The 24,684-nt window shown below is 41.4% G+C and overlaps 1 protein-coding gene and 1 long non-coding RNA gene across 3 annotated transcripts in view; one reads left to right on the top strand and one right to left on the bottom strand.

Annotated features, from left to right (window-relative positions):
- LOC127580712 (uncharacterized) overlaps positions 1–2,062 on the top strand; it is a 109,983-nt gene extending 107,921 nt beyond the window's left edge. Inside the window, exon 3 of the long non-coding RNA XR_007957869.1 lies at positions 1,701–2,062. This is a non-coding gene — a long non-coding RNA (uncharacterized LOC127580712). The remainder of the gene's footprint in view (positions 1–1,700) is intronic.
- Positions 1–24,684, bottom strand: part of LOC127580710 (cyclin-dependent kinase 18-like) — an 81,519-nt gene that overhangs the window by 56,365 nt on the left and 470 nt on the right. Inside the window, exon 2 of one of the 2 annotated variants that reach the window (XM_052034481.1) lies at positions 5,735–5,770. The exons of the other annotated variant lie outside the window; for it this stretch is intronic. The gene's annotated coding sequence lies outside the window, so the exon portion shown is untranslated. The remainder of the gene's footprint in view (positions 1–5,734; positions 5,771–24,684) is intronic. 2 annotated transcript variants of the gene reach the window in all.

Here is a 24,684-nt window from a genome sequence, read left to right as displayed (position 1 = left end):
TTCAGGTTAAGTGAGGCTCTATTTTCCATCTCTGGAAATCTCTGTCCCAGAGAGTTGTGGAGGCTAAATCATTGGAAGTGTTTAAAGGGAAGGTAGAAAAATCTTTGAAGATCTGGGAAATGGTGCAGAAGAGGATTTGTGGCCCGTGACAGATCAGCTATGATCACATTGAATGGCGGGGCAGGTAGCCTACTCCTGCCTAGTCCTGCTCCTATTTTGCTTATGTGCTCTCTGGTGTTTCTGAAGGATTCACACAGTAGTGTAGGGGCAGGCACAGTAGTGTAGTGGTCAGAGTAATGCTATTACAGTGCCAGGACTCGGGTTCAATTCCAGCCACTGTCTGTAAGGAGTTTGTACGTTCTCCCCGTGTCTGCGTGGGTTTCCTCCAGGTGCTCCGGTTTCCTCCCACATTCCAAAGACGTAGGGGTTAGGAAGTTGTGGGCAGGCTATGTTGGCACCGGCAGCGTGGCAACACTTGTGGGCTGCCCCCAGAACACTCTACGCAAAAGATGCATTTCACTGTGTGTTTCGATGTACATGTGACTAATAAAGATATCTGATCTTATCTTACCTGAAGCAGAACAGGAGGTTTCCCCCAGCAAACATCAATCCTTCAAGCAACAACACCCAAATAGATTACCCAGCTATTAATCATATTGTTGTCTGGGGGGAATTTGCTGTGCTCAGATTGGTTGCCATGTTTTCCCATATTGCATTAGTAACTACATTTCAAAAAGAGTTCACTTGCTTTTGAACATCCTGAGGTCATCAAAGCTTTCTTTCTTTAAACAGGGACATTCTTGTTTAAAATTACACCCTGGCAATACAAAGGACAGGGAGAGTAAATCAGTAACTTCCCGGATCACAGCTGCTGTTAAAAGGTTTTGATTTACAATTATGTGCTTTCATAGCCAGTATCAGGCCATTAGCATGTGATCTCGGCACAGTTTAAGACTGCCTAAAATGTCAGCACAATCACCACATTTGTTACCAAATTTTTTAAAAAAAGAGAAGTGGAGGCACTATATCGCAAGGTATTTAAAGAGACATGCCACATGACAAGACTTCAAAAAGCAATAATGTTTAACAAAATATAAAAAAGACTTACATTTATATAGTGCCTTTCATATCCCCTGTAAGGCATCCTTAAACGTTTTAAACCCACTTAAGCACAATTGCTGTTGTATTGTAGGAAATGCGGTGGCCAATTTGAACACAGCAAGCTCCCACAAACAGTAATTCAGTGATGCCTGTATAATCTATTTCAGCACTGCTATTGAGGCGTAAATATGATGAGGCACCAGGGATAGCTTCAAAGTACTGCCAGCATCCAGCTGAGAGAGCAGACGAGGCCTCAGTTTAGCATCTCATCTGAACGACGTATCTCCAATAGTGTAGTACTCCCTGGAGTGTCAGCTATGATTTTTGTGCTCATGGCAATGTAGAGTCCCAAGTTCCCAAGATGCTTCACAGAGGTATTAAGACTGGACACAAAACCCAAAAGAATGGAAAGATTCAGAGGAGTGAAGTGCTTAAAGGATGACTTTAAAGAACAAAAGGGAAGTGGAAATTCTTAAAGAAGGAATAAAAATAAAAATTGCTGTAAACACGTAACAGGTCAAGCAACACCTGTGGAAAGAGAAACAGAATTTATGTTTCATATCTGAGACTCTTTATCACATTTTCTGTTTTTATTTCAGATTTCCAGCATCTGCAGTTTTCTTTTAAGTTTCCTAAAGGAGGAAGTAACGCCGCTAATGAGATGGCAGAAAGAGGGGATAGGAGGAACGTTGGAAGGCTGCGGGAGTTCTGGAGATAGGATAGCATGAGGCTACTTGATGCTATGAGCATGAGCTGGGGAAACTGATACTGCAGCATGTGCATCAAAAGCAAAACAACATAAGGCTGGTCCTTCAACATGGACGACTCATCTGTAATGCTGATGGTTAGATTACTAGGATTAGAGCCAATCAAAGTGAGGTCTCGTACATCTGGTCAATGTCCAGTAATATGTGTTGCAACAGACACTTGATGAGGGCAGAATTGCTTAGCCTACTGACACTCAGTGCCCTGGGACACATGCAAAGTACACCAACTGCTGTGGAACCCTAGCCGAGCAAGAGTCAGCACCTTCGGGGGAGGAGAGAGAAAACCAGATGAACAAAGACCTCTCTTTGTAGCTGAAACTTTGTCTACAGAATTTACGTTAACAATCAACAGCTTCTCAAAGAGGCAGCAACAGTGAGATCACAAACAACTAAATAAAGCTTTTCTTTGGCCACTTAGTTTTCTGGTGAATTACTAACGTTTTCTGATATATATATTTTTTAAATTTTTGCCCTGTTCTATACAGAAATAATCAAAAAGGAAATGGATAAATTGTATTTATATAGAGCTAATCTTAACTTCAGGGTGTTCCGAAGCACTTTAAAACCAATGAAATACTTTTACAAATGCAGTCACCATTGGAATTTAGGAAAGGCAGCAGCCAATTTGTGCACAGCAAGCTTCAATATCCAGCAATTTGATGATGACCTGGTTATCTGTTTGACACTCATATTTATTGAGGGACATAGGGTATAACATTCCACTCTTGTAGGAGCAATAATGTGAGATATTTAATGCTCCATTGAGAGGGCACAAGGGAATTCTGCCATTGGCATCATCACTTCTTTGTTAAGATGGCGTGTCAGTGAACACCAGCAACAACAACTTGCAGTTATACAAGATCTTTCACAAAGTAAAAACATTCCAAGGTGCGAAAGACTGCACAGTTATTTCCACTCCTACACATTCTTACAATTCTTATTGCAGTAATCCATTGTGGAGATTTTAGGAGTAGTTCAGCTTCAGGAAGTTATCACCTTTTAAAATGATTCTGCTGAACGGAGAGATCATATTCCATAAATAATAATGTGTTCATATGAAGAAGACCAGTTTGCAGATTTAGTCAATATATATAAAAATAACGTTTGAGGAGTAATTTTGGTTTCTCTGGACCTGGTATTTCGCACGTAATATTTTCCTCATCAGTATTTTTTTCGCAGCTTCATGCTGAATACAGCACAGCGCCTGGAAAAGCACTGGTTGCCATGGGTTTTGGTGGTCAGTGGGAGAGTGAGCAAGAGACAGAGCTATCGTTTGTTCGACAGGCGCTAGATCAAACAGTCAGCACTGTTCTCATTAAAAGCAAAGAAAGGGCATTTTACAGAGCTGTTAGCTGAATCAATTTGCAGAAAATACTTTTTGCATCCTCTAAACATCTGTTAAACACAAGAGGAGGCTTTGATCTCTCGCACGAAAAGCCAGCGCAGGTTGGTGAAGAGAATCCACTTGAAATGCTAGCCTGCACCTTCTCTTTTCAGATGCTGATCATGTATTCTCAACATTTTTTCTTTTATTTCAGTGAAACATTACTCTCCATGTTTTATCTCACTTTTCGTATCAATGCTCATGGCTCTCGGCATTGAAGTCCCTTCCCTCAATCTGTCTACCCCTCTCCCATTACTCCATTAAGGTGTTCCTTAAAAGCTACCTCTGATCAATTTTTTGGCTTCCTGTCCTAAACTCTCCTTATCATCCTTCGTTTGGTCATCCATCCTTCAGGTGCGATATCAGTTCAAGTTGCTTTTCATCTTTCTGGAACAGTGCAACAGGAATGTAGAACATTAGAGTCATAGAGCACGTTCTAGAGAGACACAAGAGGCTGCAGATGTTGGAATCCGGAGCAACAAACAATCTGCTGGAGGAACTCGGCGGGTCAAGCAACATCTGAGGCAGGAGAGGAATTGTTAACGTTTTGGGTCGAAACCCTGCATCTGGACCGGTGTTTCAACCTGAAACGTCGATAATTCCTCTCCTCCCACAGATGCTGCTCGACCCACTGAGTTCCTCCAGTAGGTTGTTTGTTGCATAGAGAATATTCTGTCCTTCGAGTCCACTTCAGCATCCTTTAGATCGTATGTGATCAGTCAGTACCTTAACTTTATCTACTCACCATGGTTCCATATCTATTTATACCCTCAGCAGGAGAGAGTTCCAGGTTTCTACTACTTCTTGTAGGAAATGGTTTCTGACATTACCTGCAGATGTCCAACTCTGATTTTAAGGCCTTTATAAAAGTCATTTATGGAATGCTTGCAAGGACAGCATATATTGCCATCCCTTGCTGCCTTTGAGGTCTTCCCACAATGCTGTTGGGTAGAGAGTTCCAGGATTTAGACCTAGTGACAAGGAAGGGCTGACAGTGTGTTTCCAAGTCATGGTGATGTGTGGTACGGAGGGGACCTTGCAGTTGCTGATAACTTCCATATGCCTACTTCCCTTGTCTCTAGCTGGGTAAAGGTCATGGGTTTGGGGGATGCTGTCAGAATAGCCTTCATTTCTTCCAGTCTGCTCCAGTTCAGTGCCAGATTTTTGTCAGTGGAAACTCCTGGGACAGGGATCTTGATGCCACAGGCCTTGAAAGGAGCAGGCTGACATTCCACCTTATGTAAAGCTGACTGCAAATTCTCATTTGGAGGAATTTGGCATATATTTACTTCTAAGTAAGGAGAAGTGACTGAAACCATAATTGAAAATACAAACATTTGAGGGACTATTAAGGCTGGGAAAGATGTTCTGAACTGGTATGAAATTATCCAAATGAAAAATAATGAACCAACTGTTTTTCTTTAAGCCTGGAGATATTCCCTGCCCAGATGTTACCAGTATAACAGGAGATCTTCTATTGTAATTGCTACATTTTGCTTAGAAAGGGTCAAGAAGGAATTCCATGACATTCTCCAGGGGAAAACCCTGAGGACATGTTGCCTGGTGGTAACCTGGCACTGGATTTACCAATAGCACAAGGCTGGGCACTATTGCCAACTAGATACACAACCATAAGGAGAGGTTGGATAAATTTGGATTGTTTTCTCTGGAGTGTTGGAGATTAAGGGGAGACATGATAGTAGTCAATAAAATTATGAGAAGCATAGATAGAGTAGACAGTCAGAATCTTTTTTCCAAGGTGGAAATGTTGAATACAAAGGGCATAGCTTTAAGATGAGAGGGGGAAAGTTTAAAGGAGATGTGTGGGGCAACCATTTTACACAGTGAGTGGTAGGTGCCTGGAATGCACTGTCAGGGGTAGTAGTGGAAGCTAATACAATAATGGTGTTCGAGTTTAGACAGGCACGTGACTATACAAGGAATGGAGGGATGTGGATCATGTGCAGGCAGAAGGGATTAGTTCAATTGGGCATCATTCTCTGTGCAGACATCTTGGTCCAAAGGTCTATTCCTGTGTTGTACTGTTCTATGTTCTATGTTCTATGTAACCATAAACTGGTAATGAAAGGGTTTGTAGACCATGGATCCACACAGCACCATTTCAGAGTTCAGTAATGCAGTACTTATGTGGTACAGTGTGATGTAATATAATAACATGGAGAATATGAGCATCTCATACCACTTAAGATGTTTGAATATAATTTTAAGAATTGTATGTAAATTAAAACTTAGTCTTGCAAAGCTTCTAGATTTCTCAAAAGCTTCCAACTGGTTCATTTATGTCTCCTTGGAGAATGAGCCCAGACTGAGCAAGGGCAGGAGATGAGTGATTCCATTCAACAATATGGTTGGCACTTGGTGGTGTGGCAAACCTCTCAGCTGTATCAAATCATCGACACTGATTTGGGAGAAAAGCACCTTCTCAGGGAACCACGTAATGAGCATTAAATGCCAGTCTTACCAAGAATGGACCTTGTCTGACTTCACTCCATGATATCTAGACAAAGAATGACAAAGGAGCTTAATCCAGTGATTTACCATAACATGGATTAGTTCACCATGAGGTAAAACCAAACAATACCTCATGGAATGAGTACAATAACTGCTGACTCTTACAAACCAGGGGAATCTCTGGTTTCACCACCAGTCCGCTTTGAATTGAGTTATCAGTGGAATTGAAGGAATTGACCTCTGAATTACTTATTTTTTTAATAATTTATCATTTTAAAGTGTGCATTTTCTCTGATTTTTCTTGAGTTAAATTATCTTTCATTTCTAAAATTCACAAAACACTTCCAAACTTTCAAACTCACACCTCTATCTTTAACTTGCCAGACACATTGTGCTTCTGCACAGCGTGAATTAGCTTTCCTATCAAATTCCTCTTCTGTTTTGATGGCATATGTTGCATAGATAGATGAGGTTATACAGAAACAAATAGCAATGCCAAATTTAACTTTAGAAAATCTTAATGCTTTTGTTATTTTTGGGATGCCATTGGTGTAAAACAGTTGCAATGCCAACCAATTTAATATTGACCTCTCTGATCCCAACCTGCACCGTTACATAACTGCAGACTAAATTGGTTTGGCTCATTTTTTGGTTTCAGCCTATTGCATGTGTTATCAGCCCTTCTGACCTCTATAACCTTTTCTAGCTTTCTGTTACCATTTGAGGTTTTAGTTAGAATCAAAGCAAGAAGCAAGCTATTCCAACTCAAGTGATCAACTCAAGTGATCCACATGCTGACCCCTTCTACTTTATTTCATCAGATAAATGAGGCCTGAGGGGTGACATGATAGAAGTTTTTAAGATAATGGTTTCCATTGTTTCTATTTGAGAGAGAGAGACTAGAAACTCGGGGCTACTCTTGAATGGCATGGATGCCAGTGAGATACAGCTGTTTTAGTAGTTACTTCGCTGAATCAAAATTGCATCTGCACTCCAAGGTGGAGAAGGAAGGGACCAGAACTGGTGTGGTGAGGTGGGAGCAATAGAGCCCAGCACTTGATAGGGAAGGTTTGGGATCAGGCAGGCCAGTGAGTTGGTGGGGGAGACAGAGACAGAGACCTGGCTTAAAGATGTGATCGTGTTGGGTGATTGGGAGCAGTAGCAAGGGTGGAAGGGATCTCAGAGTCTGGGAGAAGGCTGGAGGAATGAGTGAGGGTGGGGGGAGCACGTGGGGAATGAGCATTGCTTTTCGTGCAGTGGGGAAAAGAATGAAAACTTTGCAAGTCTTCAGGTTAAGTGCTCTGGAACTAAGACCTTATTGTCTCCAGAGTGTCCAACAGTGGGAATCCCATTGGATCATGGTCCAGGTGTCCGTACAATGATCCAAAGAAGCACTGCATGGGGAATGACACAAACATGTGCAGCCCTGACATGCAAGTTGTGTTGAGTCACAAATGATTCTTGGCAGGAAGCCCTCTGCTGATTTTCAAGGTAACAAAAATGATTTGGAAAAAGCCATTATTATCCTTGTCTCATGGCATAATACTATAAATTTAAAAAAATGCTTTACTCAGCTGAATTTCTGGAAGTCAAAATATAAGATACCTGCTGATATATCCAAAAAAATCGTGAGAGACTTAACTAACGAGTGCAAATAGTGTGGAGCATAATTTCCACTCATGTTTATTTCAACTCAAGTGGAAATAAACATGCAAAAAGTTTGTATGCTCTCCATATTGCCTGTTCCATACTGACCCCAACAACTCCCTGTATAAAAAGGCAAATAATATGAGGTTCTGTTGCAGTCAAAGAGGCACCTTGGCCAATTAAACAGCAACACCAAAGTGTCCACGCCGCTGATTTCCGAGTGGATGTGTACTTCCCTATGGTCAATTTACAGGCTGTACATATGGGGGTACATGAATGCAGTGAAAATAGATGAAGTCACAATTTTTTTTTAATTTACCTGTTCATGTTTATTAATAATCTGGTATTAAAGAATGTAATGGTGCTCTTATGTACTTCGTTTAAAATCAGCTAAAGATTGCAAGTTAAATGGATATTAATCTCCAAGGTCTTTGTTTTTAGTTGTCCGCTGCACGTATCTGAATCTTGAAACCCACAGCACCCAAATTCATGCATTAAAATAGGAGATTAAGAACAGGAGCAGGTGCTTCAACTCCTGGGGCTCCTTGCACCTTTTAGTTCAATCATGGTTGATTTGCATTTCAGGGATTTCTGAGTAGCTGGCTTTGAAGGATTTCACTTCAATTTGCCTGCCTATTACACCTAACCTTTGATGCGTGTCTTTTAATCTTGTCTGGAAACTTCAACTGATTTATCATTACGTAATTGAATGGGTTTAACTACTGTCCATGTTTATATGCAAAGTGAAAATGAATCACAGGAAAGTGAAGCAAAATACTATGCAGCACTTTATCTGTGGATGAAACGGACCACAAGAAGCCAATTTAACTTTCTCAAGTTTGGGACTATTAGTGGTCAATTCCAGATTGTGACAACTGTTGTTGTTAACATTACATGGAATGGAACAGTACCTTTGGGCAGATCTTACAAGCCTTCTCTTAATTCTCAACATCCTGAAAACAGTCTCAAGGGTAATCTTTCCGGATGCGGCCTTATGTACAGAATCATTGAGTTTCCAAATAGCTGTGAACTTCAATCTTTCTCAGTAATTTTTTTTTAGACATGAAGGGAAAAGCTAAAAGCTAGCGACTAGCCCAGGGACACTTCCCTGTCTGAGTTTCTTTGGTACAAATCAATTTTCTTGAAAGAATACATAAAATTAAAACTTTTTTCTCTGAAGATGTTGTCTGACTTATTGAGCATTTCATGGATTTGTAATTCATAAGCATAATCAAATCTTTACAATCCTTGCACTTTAGTGCAAAGCAGGATTAAGGCATAGAACAATTTAATTTCCTTCTTGATACCTTCCTCTTCACCACCAGCCTAATACATGACAGTAATCTACAAATACAAGAAGGCTTGTCAAATGAAGCATATAGTAATTAAACTACACGCCTTCCAGGAGAACCTTCATTTGCTGATTAAGATAAACGTGACCATGTTCTGTCTCCGAGAGAGTATCTGACGATGTTGTGCAGCCAATTTGTAGTTAGCTTGTTCCAGTGGGTAGAAAATGAGATTCTATCTCTGCAACATCCAACCAGCAACGCCAATCATTAAAAAGTCAGGACATTCTACCCAGCCGATATTCAATCCACTGGCAACTCCACAAAAAAAGATTATCCACACCATTGCTCCATGGGATCTTGCTGTGCATAGATTTTCAAGCTCTCTCTATTTCCCTTAAAAAACCATTATAGTCATTCTTCAAAAAGTGTTTAGTATAAATTGCTTCTGGTCATGCTGAACTTATGAAAGGCACTAGAAGAACAAGTACTCTTTTACTCATCATGGTATGTTTTGCTATGTGGTAAGCCCTTGAGAAATACAAGCATAGAAGCATAGAACCATACAGCACAGGAACAGGCCCTTCACCATGTCATGCCCACCATGATGCCAAATTAACATAATTCCATCTGCCTGCGCATTGTCCAAATCCCTCTATTCCCTGCCTGTGCATGTGTCTATCTAAATACCTCTTAATCATTGTCATTGTTTCTGCTTCCACCTTCACCCCTAGCAGCGCGTTCCAAGCAACCACCAGTCTCTCCCTAAAAAAACTTGCCTCTCAAATCTGCTTTAAACTTTCCCTCCTTTAGCGTAAACCTGTGCGCCCTAATATTTGACATGTCCTCTCTGGGAAAAAGTCTCTGACTATCTACCCTATGTTATGACTCTCATAATTTTATATACCTCTGTCAGGCCACCCCTCAGCCTCTGATGCTCCAGAGAAAACAATCCAAATGTACCTAAGATCACCTTATAACTAATACACTCCAATCCAGGCAACATCATGCTGAACCTCATCTGCACCCTCTCCAAACTTGTGCATCTTTCCAATCATGTTGTGACCAGAACGGCACACAGTACTCCAAATGTGGCCAAGTCTGAGTTTTATACAGCTGCAACATGACTTGCCAATTTTTATACTCAGTACCCCAACCGATGAAGGCAAGCATGCCATGCACTTTCTTTACCATACTATCTACCTGTGTTGTCATTCTCAGGGAGCTAAGGACTTCCAGCCCTCTGTATATTAATACTCCTAAGGGCCCTGCCATTTACTGTATATTTTCCCCTTGCATTTGACCTTCCAAAATGCATCAGCTCACACTTGTCCAGATTAAACTCCATATGTCATTTCTCTGCCCAAATTTCCAATACACCTATGTCCCTCTATATCCCTTGACAACCTTCCTCACTATCCACAATTCCACCAATTTTCGTGTCATCTCCAAACTTAACAAGATGCTGTTAACCACAGCAACTAAACTTGAAAGTAAATTGTTGGCAATGCATTTTGGGACATCTTAAAAATACTAATAGCAACCTCTCTCTTCAGCATTTATGGATAGGTTTGCACATATTACAATGTCCCTTTCACTCTCCATCCCCGCAGCCTACATTGACAATGCTTCAGTTTTAACATTCTCACCAAAATCTCTCCATGGTTTTCCCCATTTCTCTTACCTCCTCCTGCCCTACAATCCCCTGAGATCTCTGTGCCTCTCCAATCCTGCCGTTATCCCTCCCCACCCTATCCCTCCTCCTCTCTGCTGTTTATTCCTCAAAGTGCTACTTAAGAAAAAGCTACATCTCATTTTGGTTTCCTATCCTAAAATTCCTTATCATTCCTGTGAAAACAACATGTAATATTTTATTGTATTAAAGGTGTTCTGTAAGAGAATAAGAAACAAAGCAGGAAGAGACCTGCTCTATCATTTAATAAGATCGTGGCTCAAAAAGATCTTGTGCCTCAAGACCTCTCCCTCCACCCCTTCCTCTGATTCCAAAAAATCTATTAGTCTCAACCTTTGAATATCAACCATTATTGAGTATCCACAAACTTCGGTGATGGAGAATTCCAAATAATTACAACCCTCTGAGTAAAGATATTCTCCTTACCTCTCTCCTAAATGGTCAACTCCTTATCCTAAGGTATTGGTATTGGTATTGGCTTATTATTGTCACTTGTACCGAGGTACAGTGAAAAACTTGTCTTGCATACTGATAGTACAGGTCAATTCATTACACAGTGTAGTTACATTGGGTTAGTACAGAGTGCATTGAGGTAGTACAGGTAAAAACAATAACTACAGAGCTACACAGCTACAGAATTTTGACCAACTACAGGGTCATGCCCCTGTTTCAGTGCTCTCCCACCAGAAGACACATCCTCGTGCCAATGACTTTCAGAATCCTCTCTCTCAAAAAGATATGTCTCAATAAATGCAAGTTGTCATCATATATACACATGTGAGCATGCGCACACACACACACAGACAGACACATACACACACAATTGGAAATTCTACGGGGTTTTCTGAGTGGTTTGATTTGAAGGATCATTGCACATCAGACCATATCTACCTTTTCTTTAAGAAATCTACTTAGGTTAAATGAAAGTTAAAAGATTGCAGATGCTGGAAATCTGAAATAAAAACAGAAAATGCTGGAAACACTCAGCAGATCAGGCAGCTTTTGTAGAAATAGAAACACTTATCGTTCTGTGTTCAATCTGAAACATTAACTCTTTACCTTTCCACGGGTGTTGCCTGACCTGCTGTTTCCAACAGTTTCTGTTCTTATTACTTATGCTAATGCTGCTTTTTAAATGTACAAACTACAAACCACCATTGGTAATATATTAAGCTGTTGCATTGGATGTTATCAATGATAAATGTCAAAGCCACAAGTAAAATTCAGTACTGCTGAGTTCAGATAAATCACAGGAACTCTCCTTTTAAATGTAATATCTCGGGGCTAACAGGAGAATCAGAGGTAGAGACTGTTCATGGTTCAGTTCACAACAGAACAAATCCCCACCACAAGCAGCCTGCATCTCCCAAAGACAGAGGAGAATGGATTATCACAGTGTGAACAGGACTGCACACTAGGCATCTCAATTCAACAGAAATGTCACAAATTCTTACACAACCCACATGCAAAAATGGTGCGGACAGAGGGAGGGGACTGGACTTCCCAGCCAATTAGAACACCCTGCTGATCTCAGATGCCAATGAATTAATAGGGAGACAATTGTGCTGATCATTGATTCCAGCCAGTTAAAGCTGTCAAAACTCAGCCTCTATTCGCAGCCGGGGTTGTAACTAGGGAAACACCAGTGGAGAGGGAGACAAAATATCCCAGGAAACCCTGTTATAAATGCAACGCCACACTGAGAGAGAAAGTGACAACCAATGTAAAAACAATTGTATCAACCCCTCAAGGGTTTCTGCTGAATGCAATTAATCAATCATTTCATAAGCTATATTATCCTTGTTCAGGTCAAATAAGAGTCCATCTAAGAGGGAAGAAAATAAGTGAATGCAACAGGTCTTTATTATTTGGAGTACACTATGACGCAATCGAAGTGAAATGTTCCCTCATTAAACACATTTGAGCCGTGCACTTCAGAGAATTAGCTCTAAACTGCCAACCTCAGTGAAAGAAGACCGACTGTGGCATTTTAGCAAAGATTATTTGAGACATTAGCTGAGTGTTTGAAGAAAGCAGTTAAAGGGGAAAGGACAGAAAAAGATAGCTTAATGCAGCTGGATGCAAATAAACAATAACTAGAACTGAAAACAGCTTCTCTATTACAGCAAGAAATACCCTGAGGAGCATCACTGAGAAGAATGAGATAGCTATGGAGACTTGTTTGAAACAAAGACGTATGAAAATCTGGACACAAATGCATTTAAAAAAAAGGAAAAGAAGGACTAGAATTTGCATTATGCTTTTCATGACACAAAGATGCCCCAAAACCCTTTACAAGCAATTCAGTATTTTGAAATTTTGTTTCGCTTCTAATGCAGGGGGAAAAAAAGCATTCAATTTCATACTGCAAACTCCTTCAAGCAATAATGTAACAGTGGCCATTTAATCTGTTGTAGGAGGTTGATTAAGGATAAATATTGGCTCATACATTGGGGATCTGCTGCTTTTCCAGACAAATTCCCATACCTGTTACATTTTCCTCAGGAGATCGATTGAGCCTGATTTTAATATCTTGGAGGAGGGCAGGATTGCAACAGAACTGGGTGAGACATGAAGGATCTTAAACACAATACTGAAAATTGTAAACTAGAGATGCTGGGGTAACAGAAAGAATGGGAAGTGATGCTTGTGCAAGCCTTGATCAGGATTAGATTATAGCTGTACATAAGAACATAAGAAACAGGAACAGGAGGAGGCCAATTGGCCCTTGAGGCTGCTACACCATTTAATAAGATCAACTTTTCCTCCCTCTCCCCATTCCCCTTGACTCCCATGTAGTTTAAATGTCTGTCAAACTACCACCTGAAATATATGCAATGACTATGCCTCCATAGCTCTCTGGGACAGATAATTCCAAAGATTCACAATCCTCCAAGAAAATAAATTTCTCCTTATTTCCAAGTTTAGTGGATGACCCCTTATTCTGAAACCACGTCCGCTAATTTTAGAAAGTCCCACTATTGGAAATATCCTCCAGGCACCCAGCCTATCAATCCCCCTCAGAATCTTATATATTTCAATAAGATCACCTCTCATTCTATGACACTCCAATGAGTATAGGCTAACCTGCTGAAACTTTCTTCATACGTCAACCCCTTTACCCCAGGAATCAACCTGGTGAACCTTCTCTACACTGCCTCCAATGCAAGTATATCCTCTTATATATGGTAAACTGGTAAATTGGTTTATTATTGTCACATGTACCGAGGTACAATGAAAAACTTTGTTCTACATGCCATCCATACAGATAAGTTCATTACATCAGAATACAGAATAAAGTGTTACAGTTACATAGAAAGTGCAGTGCAGGTAGACAATAAGGTTCAAGGCCATAAAAAGATAGATTGTGAGGTCAAGAATCCATCTTATCATACTAGGGGACCATTCAATAGTCTTATAACAGCGGGATAGAAGCTGTCCTTGAGCTTGGTGGTACATGCTTTCAGACTTTAGTATCTTCTGCCCGAAGTAGACCAAAACTGCACACAGCTTTCTGAATATGGTCTCACCAATGACTGTAAAGTTGAATCAAAACCTCCTTGCTTTTATACTCTACACCCCTTTCAATAAAGGCCAACATTCTATTACCCTTCCAAATTACTTGCTGTACCTGCTGCTAGCTTCTTGTGTTTCATGTAGTAGAACCCCTTTGTAGTCTTACTTGCTTTAACTAATAATTCGATTTTTCATTCCTCCTTCCAAAGTGGATAATTGCACATTTTCCCACATTCTACTCCTGCTGCCAATTTCTTGCTATCTCACTTCACCTATCTCTATCCCCTTGCAGAGTCTTTGAGTCCTCACAACTTACTTTCCTGTTGTGTTATGTTTCTTTAATATCTTGGCTTAACTTGGAGGAGGGCAGAATTGGAGCAGTGTTAGGGAGGGGTGAGACACGAAGGGACTTACAACATGCATCCTTGTATCATTGGAAAATGTGGCTACAGTACACAAAGTGCCTTCATACTACTGTTGTAAACAGTTGAAGGCTCAGCACTGATTCCCCAGCACTGATTTCATGTGTCGCTGATCAGCACACTGAAAATGACCCACTATGCCATGAGAAGGACCAGATTGACAACCCCAAATAGTTTTGAGGACAGGAAAGTCTCAAACTTTCTAATTTCCTCCCCACATATGCTTCAGTGTTGGATTCCTCATGGAGAATAGTGGTGATGCCATAATTTCCTGAGGTTTATTTGTTCATGGGATAACATCTTCAGTGTTCATTTATTTATTACCCATCCCCAATTGTCCCTGGACTGAGGAAGCAGTTAAGAGTCAACTACGTTAGTAACATATAGGTCAGATCAGTTCAGGACAGTAGATTTGCTTCCCTGAGGATCTTTCGTGAACGAGATGGGTTTGTAATGACAATCTGGTAAATTTATAGCTGCTGCTACTGAGACTAGTTGAATTCCAGATTTACTTAATTACCTGATTTTAAATTCCCCAGCTGCCGTGGATTCCTGTACATGTCTCTGACTCAATGGACCAGAACTCTGGCTGCAAGACCAGTAGCTTAACTATTACACTACTGTATCCCTCCAATGGGAAAGTTGGGTGTTCTATATACACCACACTGGACAGAAAACAGGCTTCATTCACTGGACAATAACAGCTTTGAGATTCAGAAGTTTCACCTGATGTATATTTTGAGGTAATAAAAGTATTTAAGTATGTTTAAATTAATTTAATTGTTTAATTTAATTTTTTTTAATGATTCTTGAGTTTTCAACATTAAAATACAGGTTCTCCCTAGCTTATGAATGCCAAACTATATGAACAGTCCATACATACGATTGAGCATATAGGAGGCCAGTGAGATGGATTGCCAGCTGTTGTAGGGCATCAGGCAACAGAGAAAGAGCCTTTGCTGTCCATTTGGAGTTTAAAAATACCATAGCTCTTGTTGAAATCTTGAACATTTCCTGAAAAAATGTGAATACTGTTGTGCAATGAATGTGCAGATCGGCAAGCTTCTCAGAGCAAGAGTAGATACCCTGTAAGTGGCCACGGCTTGCTGGAGGATTTGTCCCATTCCATCATTAGTCTTGCAGTAATGGAACCTCCTCCATAATCATCCCATGTGGTTTGTTACATATGCCCGTTGGTTACCTGTTAAATTCACCAGAACAGTTCAGTCCACTAAATAAAGGCATTAGCACAGTCTTAATGGTGTGATTATTCTTAATGACTGACCCAGATCCAAGCTTCTTTTTCCTCTATTTTTCGTGCCTGATTTGACTATGATGCACTCTCTTTTTCAGTCCATTTCTTGCTCATACAGCGCAGAAACAGGCCCTTTGGCCCAACATGCCCATGCCAACAGTTGCACCTGCCTATACTAATCCAACTTACCTGCATTACCTCCTTAACCTTCTATGCCTTGGTGATTCAAGTGCTTGTGTAGGTGCTTCATAAATGCTGTGAGAGTCTCTGCCTCCACCACCTCCTCAGGCAGCACATTCCAGACTCCAACCACTCTCTGTGTGAAATTCCCCCTTAAATCCCCTCTAAACCTCCTACCTCTCACCTTAATCTTATGCCATTTTGTCTTAGACAGCCCCACAATTGGAAAAAGATTCTTACTACCTTATCCCCATCATAATTTTGGATATCTTTATCAGGTCATCCTTCAGCTTCCTTCACTCCAGGGAAAACAAACCTAGCCTATCCAGTTTCTCTTTATTACTGCAATGCTCCAATCTGGGCAATGTCCTGGTGAATCTCCTCTGCACTCTCAGTGTATAAATCTCATGGGTTAAAGAGATAAGCTATTGAACTGCATGCCCTATTGGCTTTAGAAGGCACCAGACAAACAAACTGTTTGAGCTGGCAAATGTAGGAGGTGCTTGACTCCAGCAAAACCCAACCCATTCCCGGAAGAGATGAAAGCTTTACTGAAACAGCATTAACATCTCCCAGTTACTTAGTTCAATGTCAGCATGACTGGGCTGCCTTGGGTGCTGGGTGGAACACATGTAAGCACTGATAAACCACAGCTCATGACCTTTGGCTTCTGAAAGGCTGTCAGGGTTTGGAAATAGTATAATGCGTTTCATCTGCTGTCTCTATATTGTTCATCAAACAGAACCATATCAGAACTTCTCATAGGATTACATCGTTTTTCAGGCTCTTATTTATTTGATTCTTATCACCCCCATCTCCCTGAGCGCTCCATCTCGCCAGAAGTTCTGCAGGAGAAGAAAATTAAATGTCAGGAATCAGAAATATATTGACGCAAGCATTGGGTTCCAAGAAATTAGTCCATTTATGTTGAGTGAATGAACTGCCTTGTTAGAAGTGTTAGGAATGAAAGCCCAATCTTGGCTTAGCCAAAAATAATAAATGCTTTGCATGGTCTTGAAAGCCTAATGGGTAAATATACCTAACCAGTGCTCTAAGTTACTATGGTACTCATAGAACCTACTTTGGCTCTCAGTTCATCCATGTCTTGATTTTAAAGTTCTTACGTTTGAAACCTTCCATCCCACCCCTTCTCTATAACACAGCCTGATAATCCTCCAAGATCTCTGTGACCTTCTGGCCTCTTTTACACCAACTCCATCCCTTCAGCTACCAAGGTTCTAAGCTCTAACTGTTCCCCATCTCTCTAACTGAAACAATTTTTAACATGCACTAATGTCTCCAAGGCTTGGGGTCAAATTCATCTTGATAACACACTCATGATGAGATTTGTGGCATTTCACCATATTGGAAGATGTTATTTGTGGACAAAGATGTTGCTGAACCAGAGATCCACATGTTACACAGCTGGCAGCAGAATCTGTGATCCTGACACTTGGAATTACCATGAATAATTTTTCAAATAGTGGAATAATTAAGATAAGATAAGATATCTTTATTAGTCACATGTACATCAAAAAACACAGTGAAATGAATCTTTTGTGTAGTGTGCTGGGGGCAGCCCACAAGTGTCACCACGCTTCCGGCGCCAACATAGCATGCCCACAACTTCCTAACCCGTACGTCTTTGGAATGTGGGAGGAAACCAAAGAACCCGGAGGAAACTCACGCAGACACAGGGAGAACGTACAAGCTCCTTACAGACAGTGACCAGAATTGAACCTGGGGCGCTGACATTGTAAAGCGTTATGCTAACTGCTACACTACTGTGCCTGACCCTACACTACCATGCCTGCCTTAATTACTAATTAATATTCAATTTTGCAAGTTCTTGGCAAATATTATTTACAAACATGAGCACCTTTAGTTGTGGCACTGAGGTGGAAGTCTGCGGTCAAAACACCAGAGTCCAAACCCGCCAAAGTTGTTGACTCTTACCTGCTTCCTCAGTTCAGGGGTAAGGGAGTTAGTGGGGAATAAAGCACATCTGTCCTCCTGCAATAAGATTTCAGTCTCCCATAAGCTTGCTCACTTGCCAATCCAACAGGTTCAGGAGTTCTCTAGATACTGTGTAAAGTGATCCACCATTTCTGGCAGACCCCTTACATCAGGCACCCACCGGCAAAGGTATCTTGGCCCAGCCTTGTTGGTCCAAGCCAATAATCACTATCTTGAAGGAGGCATTGTTCGCTGAGGGTAGGGTCAGAGAATTATTTTAATTATTGTTGTGCTGGAGAACATTGGCTGGAAGGATGGTGGAGGTAGAATCTGTATTAACTTTGGAAAGAGAATTGTATAAATATTTGAAGATGAAGATATCGCAAGATTCTTGAGCAGGTGCAGTAGCAGTGGGATTAATTGTACAAACTTTTTCAAACAGCTGGCCTCAGAACAACGGGTTTAATGGCCTCCGTATGTTGTATTGCTCAATGCATCGATGATTCTATTATTCCCAGCTTTAGTTAATTCACTTGGGTGGTCACTGCTGGTTGGACGGTCTTGCCAGTGATCTGCCCGACAGTGGAAGGCATCACCGCCAAATCCCAATTATGCTCTTCACTCGTCGTCCACACACACACGCACACACCTTTCAGCAGGGTTCACTACTGGAGGACAATCATACTGAATATCCTCCTCCCATCCTACACTCACTCCCAAGCCCAGAGCACTGAGGCTCATTGCATTGAAAACACTGTTCACAGGGTGAACCAGAAATCCAAATGAAAATCTTCCAACAACTTGTTATTGAGCAGCAAAGGTCCAACAGGACACTTCATGTGTGCATCGCCAAACACAACAAGAAAAATCCATGATTCTAATTACAGGCAGATTTGTTTTATGTACTTCACTGTCTCCGTTGGTAGCTCTGAGTCTTAATGTTACAGGCTTTGGTCCCACTTAAGGGATGGGTAGACTCTTAAATGGGGTCTGCACCCACACATTTAGGTTGACAGTGCAGTAGTGTTGAAGGAGTGCTGAACTACCAGAGATGTTGTCCTCTAGATGATATGTTAAATCAAGTGCTGCCTGCTCTCTTGGTTGAAGAAGGATTATCCCCACTGACCTGGCCAATACTGATGGGGTTGATATATGAGTGAGAACATCCATTCTGGAGGAGTATGTACAGTTCTGGTCACCTCACTATAGGAGGGATGTGATTGCACTGGAGAGAGTGCAGAGAAGATTCACCAGGATGTTGCCTGGGATGGAGTGTTTCAGTAATGAGGAGAGACTGGGAGTGGATAGGTTGGGTTTGTTTTGGAGTGGAGGAGGCTGGGGGTGGGGGGGTGAGGGGGGACCTGATAGAACTACACGAAATTATGAATGAATTAGATAGGGTAAATAGCAGGAAACTTTTTCCATGGCAGTAATGTCCAAAACCAGAGGGCACAGGTTTAGGGTAAATGGCAAGTGGTTTAGAAGGTACCCATGGGGATCTTTTTTCACTCAGAGGGTGGTTAGAAACTAGAACACTCTACTTGTTTAAAGATAAGCTGTTGCCCATTCAAGGTCAGGATAAGGCCAATTTTGGAGGAGGTAGTTAACCTAGACAAGCACTTGAATAGCAAAAATATGGATCAAGTGCTGGCAAATTGGATTAGTATAGATGGTCATGGTGGGCCATGGGGCCTGTTCCTGTGCTCTCTAACTCTATGACTCTTTTAATGGCTGGACAGACTAGACTTGTATCTGCTGGACTGAGAAGCAATTTGAACAATGAGGGGTCTTGACAGGGTGAATGAAAAGAGGATGTTCACTCTTGTGGATGAATCTAGTCTGGGGTTTACCATATAAAAATAAGGGGTTGCCCATTTAAGATAGAGATAAGGCTTTTTTTGTCTCTCAGAGGGTCATGACTCTTTGGAACTCTCTTCCTTAAAGGGTGGAGGAGGCCAAGTCTTGAAGTATTTTTAAGATGGAAATAGATAGATACGAGATAAACCAGGGGCTGAAAGGTTACCACAGTTAGACAAGAATGCAGAGTCGAGGTTACGGTCAGATCGACCACACTCTTATTGAATGACAACGCAGACTCAAGGTATCAAGTGGCCTATTCCTAATTTGTATGTTCATTTGTTTAATTGAGGGGATTTTTTTTTCTCTCAGAAGGTCAAGATTCTTTGGAACGCTCTACAAAAGATGGTCAATGCAGAGTTTTATTTTTAAGACAGAGGTAGTCATATTCTTAATAAGCCAGAGCACAGGAGAGAAAATGGAGCATGTGATCAACCTCGATCTTACTTAATGGTGGAGCAGGCTCGAGGCACCAAGTGGTCTCTGGCTCCTAACTCGAAAGTTCTTGTGCTATTCCTTAATCAACATCAATACAAAATATTATCTCGTCATTATTTCATCACTTGCTATGCTCAAATTGGCTGCTGGGTTTCCCTTATTACAATAGTGACTACATTTAGAATATAGACCATAAAACATAGAATATAGAACAACAACACAGCATGGAAACAGGCCCCTCAGTCCACGATGTTGTGCCAAACTAATTAAGCTAATGACACCTAATCCCTTCTGCTTGCACATGGTCTATATCCCTCCATGCATACATGTGCCTATTTAAGAGCCTCTTAAATGCCTCTATCATACATGCCTCCACCACCACACCTGGCAGGGCATTCCAGGCATCTACCACTCTTTGTGTAAAACAACTTGGCCTCCACATCTCCTTTGAACTTTCCCCCTCTCATCTTAAATGCCTGCCTCTCGAGGTGCCCACTTTAGAGGTATTTTAATGGTTGAAAAGTACTTTGGGTGACCAAGGGCTCTGGAGGCAGCTACAGGAGTGCAAATGCCTTTTCCTGAATTTGGGATTATTCAGTTAACAGACTGGGGATCAACCTGCTCTCTGTGGGTAACTGGCTAGCACTGTGCAGATGACTCATCGAGGTATCCTTTTCTAATGGAATTTTTCAGTTGGTTACTAAGCAGTAAATCCGTTGCCCTTAGTTGCGTAAACATATAGTTTGGAAGAGAATTGTATTTTCTACCAGCAATTGCCTGCTTTTACAATTTTGAAGAATCTGTCTGTCAGAAAGCAATAGGGTAATTGCCAAGCAATGGCAAAGTTCAGCAACTAATGGTGAAATGAAACTATACTTATACTGACTTCCAAACACTTTGTACAGCAGCACCACATATGATCACGCAAATTCAGAATCTTTAGTCGGGTTTTACCGTGGGGGTGAGGAGAGGGTGGTGGGTGGTGGGAAGAGGAGGGACTTACCACAATGAGTGACTGAGACATGGAGACGAGGAAGCTTCCTCTCACACCTACTTGTTCTACAGCCACAGGAGAAGGTTATTCAAACCCCAGGGCCTGTTTCACAATTGAACTGGATCACCTCAACTCTATTTGCACATTATCCTCACCTAACACTGTGAAAACTTTCATTTCATCCTCAGCCTCTGCAGCCTTTTAAGAAAAGAGCTCCAGTTTCTTCCACCTCTTGTGGATGGAAGCCTTTAGGGATGGACTGAGCCCTGGAGGCATGAGGATTGACGAAAAGAAAGATTTTCCTTTCTACAACAACATCATGATCTCAGAGTATCTGAAAGTAAGGGAAGTGTGGTCATTTCTGTAATGTAGGAAACATGACAACAAGTTTGTGCACAGCAAGTTCCCACAATCCACAATGTGAGACACATCCTCCCTAGCTTATGAATGCCTGATTTATATACACATCCTACATGAACAAGCATTTGAGAGACTGATGAGATGGATTTATCTGCTGCTGCAGGATTGCAGGCATCTTCTGCCCTGTGGAAACATGTTTGTGGCCACATTTCAGACTTGCAAACTGTTCAGGTGACAAAGAGTTCATAGGAACGGAACCCTGCCATAATCTGGGGACAATCTATAATGAGCAGATAATCTGTTTTTATATTGTTTATTGCATGATTATTGCAGAGAGAACTCCCCATCTCTTTCTCCAAATTCCAAATAGAGCTATATGTCGTAATGCCAACTACCATAATGTAATGCTGAGCACCTCTGACTGTGTGGAGCTCCCTCAGCACTGCAATGAAGTGCCAGCCTGGGTTATATTCTCCTGTATTTGGTGTGGGATTTCCAAAGTCCCAGACTGTTACCCACAACTGACCAACAAACAGCTTTACTTAATTTCCTTTGGGAAATCAGGGTACAATGATGCAGAATCTTCCCTCGAGGCAAAGAGAGAAATGAGCTACTGTTCCGGGAACAGATTTCCATTGCACGTTGATACCGCCCCTAGGTCATCTACAACTTTCATTTATTTAGCGCCTTGCATGTATCAAGAAAATCCCACAGGGTCTCACTTCACTGGGTCTAAATAGATACTGAGCCACATAAGCAGATAGTAGGTCAGATAATCAAAGGCTTGACCAAAGAGGAAAGCTTGAAACAATAACGCCTAATGCTCTGGAACTCAGAGCCTTAGAGGGTGATAGTATTTGAATCAATTGTGTCCATCAAAATGAATTAGGTAACTACTGAAGGGAAAAAAATTCCACAGCATTGGACTATCTGGACTTCTCTGGCAATATCTTGACACAGGTTCGATGGGCCAAATGTCTTCTTTGTAACAATTCCATGATCTTAGATAGTTTTAAAGAGCATCTTAAAGGGGGAAAGAAATGCAGAGAGATGGAAAGTTTGGAAATAGAATTCCAGAACATGCTTAAGGCCCACGATAGAGCAATTAAATTTGGGAATGATCATGAGGCCAGTATTGGAGGAGCACAGGTTTCTCAGAAGTTCATAGGACTGGAGGAAAATGTAGAGATAGGAAGGAGTGAGATCGTGGGAGGGTTTTAAAATTGAGGCACTGCTGAACCAAGGGCGAGTGTAGGTCAGTGGGCAGAGGGGTGATGGATGAGCAGGGATTGGTGAGGAAATAACCTGCTGAAACACATTGTGGGCAGGGAGAGTAAATAATCACTTGGCCTAGGTACTGCAGTGAGAGGCAGCAGGAGTCAGTGGCCTGTAAATTCCTCTCCGGTCGATAGTACCAAACATGCTACACAGCAGTGCCAGCAGACTGAACTCAGCCTCCAAAATTCATTCTATTGACTTTTATGGGCTGTGTTCCCTAGGCAGAGCAGAGTATGCCAATGTGAATAGATTGCTCTCTCATTCCAACTGATAGATGAGAATTTCTCAGCAACTGATTCCAAAAAGAGGAGGGGAGAGAGGGGTGGAGGGTGTGTCACTGAGACTGGTAGAAAGGGCAATTATTTTTACACAGAACGTACAACTCAGAAACAGGCAACTCACCCCAACTACTTGGTATCTCTAGTTTGGCTCCATGTAAGCATCCTCCAACTCTTGACATCTTAGAATGTCTCTCTCCCTCAGATTTTCATCTTGCTTTCTTTATAAGATATTAGTGCTGTTTGCCTTGATTACTCCCTGTGACGCTGAGTTCTGCTTTCCGTACCCTTCCCAGACAAAGAGTTTCTTCTAAATTCCTTATTGGATTCATTAATGCCTTTCGTACATTTATGACTCCTGGTTTTGGCTTCCCCCTCAAACACTCTCTATGTCCATTATTTCAAAAATGTTCATAATCTAACACCTCTAGGAGGACACCTGTCAACCCTTTGCTATTGTAGAGCCACAGCCTGTTCAACTTCTCCTGGTAATTATAACCTCTCAGTTTTATCCAATCATGAGCTTACTACTGTTTTTGTAGCTCTAGCCTATACTTCCTCGTAGATAGTACCCGACATGCCCAGGAATGACTCTGTGGTCATCCAGTTTTACTCCTGCCCTGTCCGGTCTTCTCTCTATTACAGCATCTCCCCATGCTCCAGGTCTAACCCTGGATGGTCAGTGAAACATCGGTGTCAAGATGTGATACCAGGGGATGTCAACTCACACTGACACCAAAATCACATAGGAGACAAAGGAATATAGGTACACAGCATGTATAAATATAGAAACATAGAATACAGGAACAAAGAAACAGTGGAACAATAGAATAGAGGGATTTTAGCAGTCTATTCAGCCCTTTGAACAAATTCTGTCAGTCAGTAAGATCGTGGTTGACATGTACCTCTCCTCCATCTACTGATTTAGTTTCTCTGTTTTCATACCCCTGGCTATAGAAAATCAATTAATTTTAGTTTTGAAGTCATCATTCGACCTCTAACCTAACAAAAATGAATAAATTGCTCCATTACAGAAAAAGATGTGTAGGCTTTGGAAAGGGTGCAGAAGAGGTTTACCAGGATGCTGCCTGGATTAGAGGGTATGTGATATGAGGAGAGGTTGGACAGACTTGTGTTGTTTTCCCTGGACTGACGGAGTGTGATAGAAGTTTATACCATTATGAGAGGCATAGATAGGGTAGACAATCACATTCTTTTTTCCCAGAGTACAAATGTCAAGTACCAGGGGACATGCATTTAGGTTGAGAGGGGGGATGTTCAAAGGAGATGTGTGGAGCAAGTTTTTTACACAGAGAGTGGTAGGTGCCTGGAACGGACTGCCAGAGGTGGTAGTTGAAGCAGATACGATAGGGGCATTTAAGAGGCTGTCAGATAGACAGATGAATACGCAGGGAATGGAGGGATATGGATCATGTACAGGCAGAAGAGATTTAGTTTAATTTAGCATCATATTTGATGCAGACATTGTGGGCTGAAGGGCCTGTTCCTGTGCTGTACTGTTCTCTGTTCAATGTAAATCCCAATTAGGCAATTATCAACTAATCCCCAGCCTCGTCATCTCTTTGAGGGAGAGAGTTCTAAAACCAGCAGTGCCCTCACTTGCGGTGTCAAGACCACAGCACTCTGTGAGATACCACATCCCCTGGATTTCATCGCATTGTTTACAGCTTCCTTATTCAGCAGTAAAACCACACAAACAAACTCTCCCTTCATTGCCCGCAGTATCCTTAAGTCGCAGAAGGATTCTTAAGAAGAGTGCCTGCAATGTACATAAAT

Source organism: Pristis pectinata, chromosome 20 (genome assembly GCF_009764475.1).
Source record: "Pristis pectinata isolate sPriPec2 chromosome 20, sPriPec2.1.pri, whole genome shotgun sequence".
Lineage (NCBI taxonomy): Eukaryota > Metazoa > Chordata > Chondrichthyes > Rhinopristiformes > Pristidae > Pristis > Pristis pectinata.
This window is presented reverse-complemented; position numbering and strand designations above follow the sequence as displayed.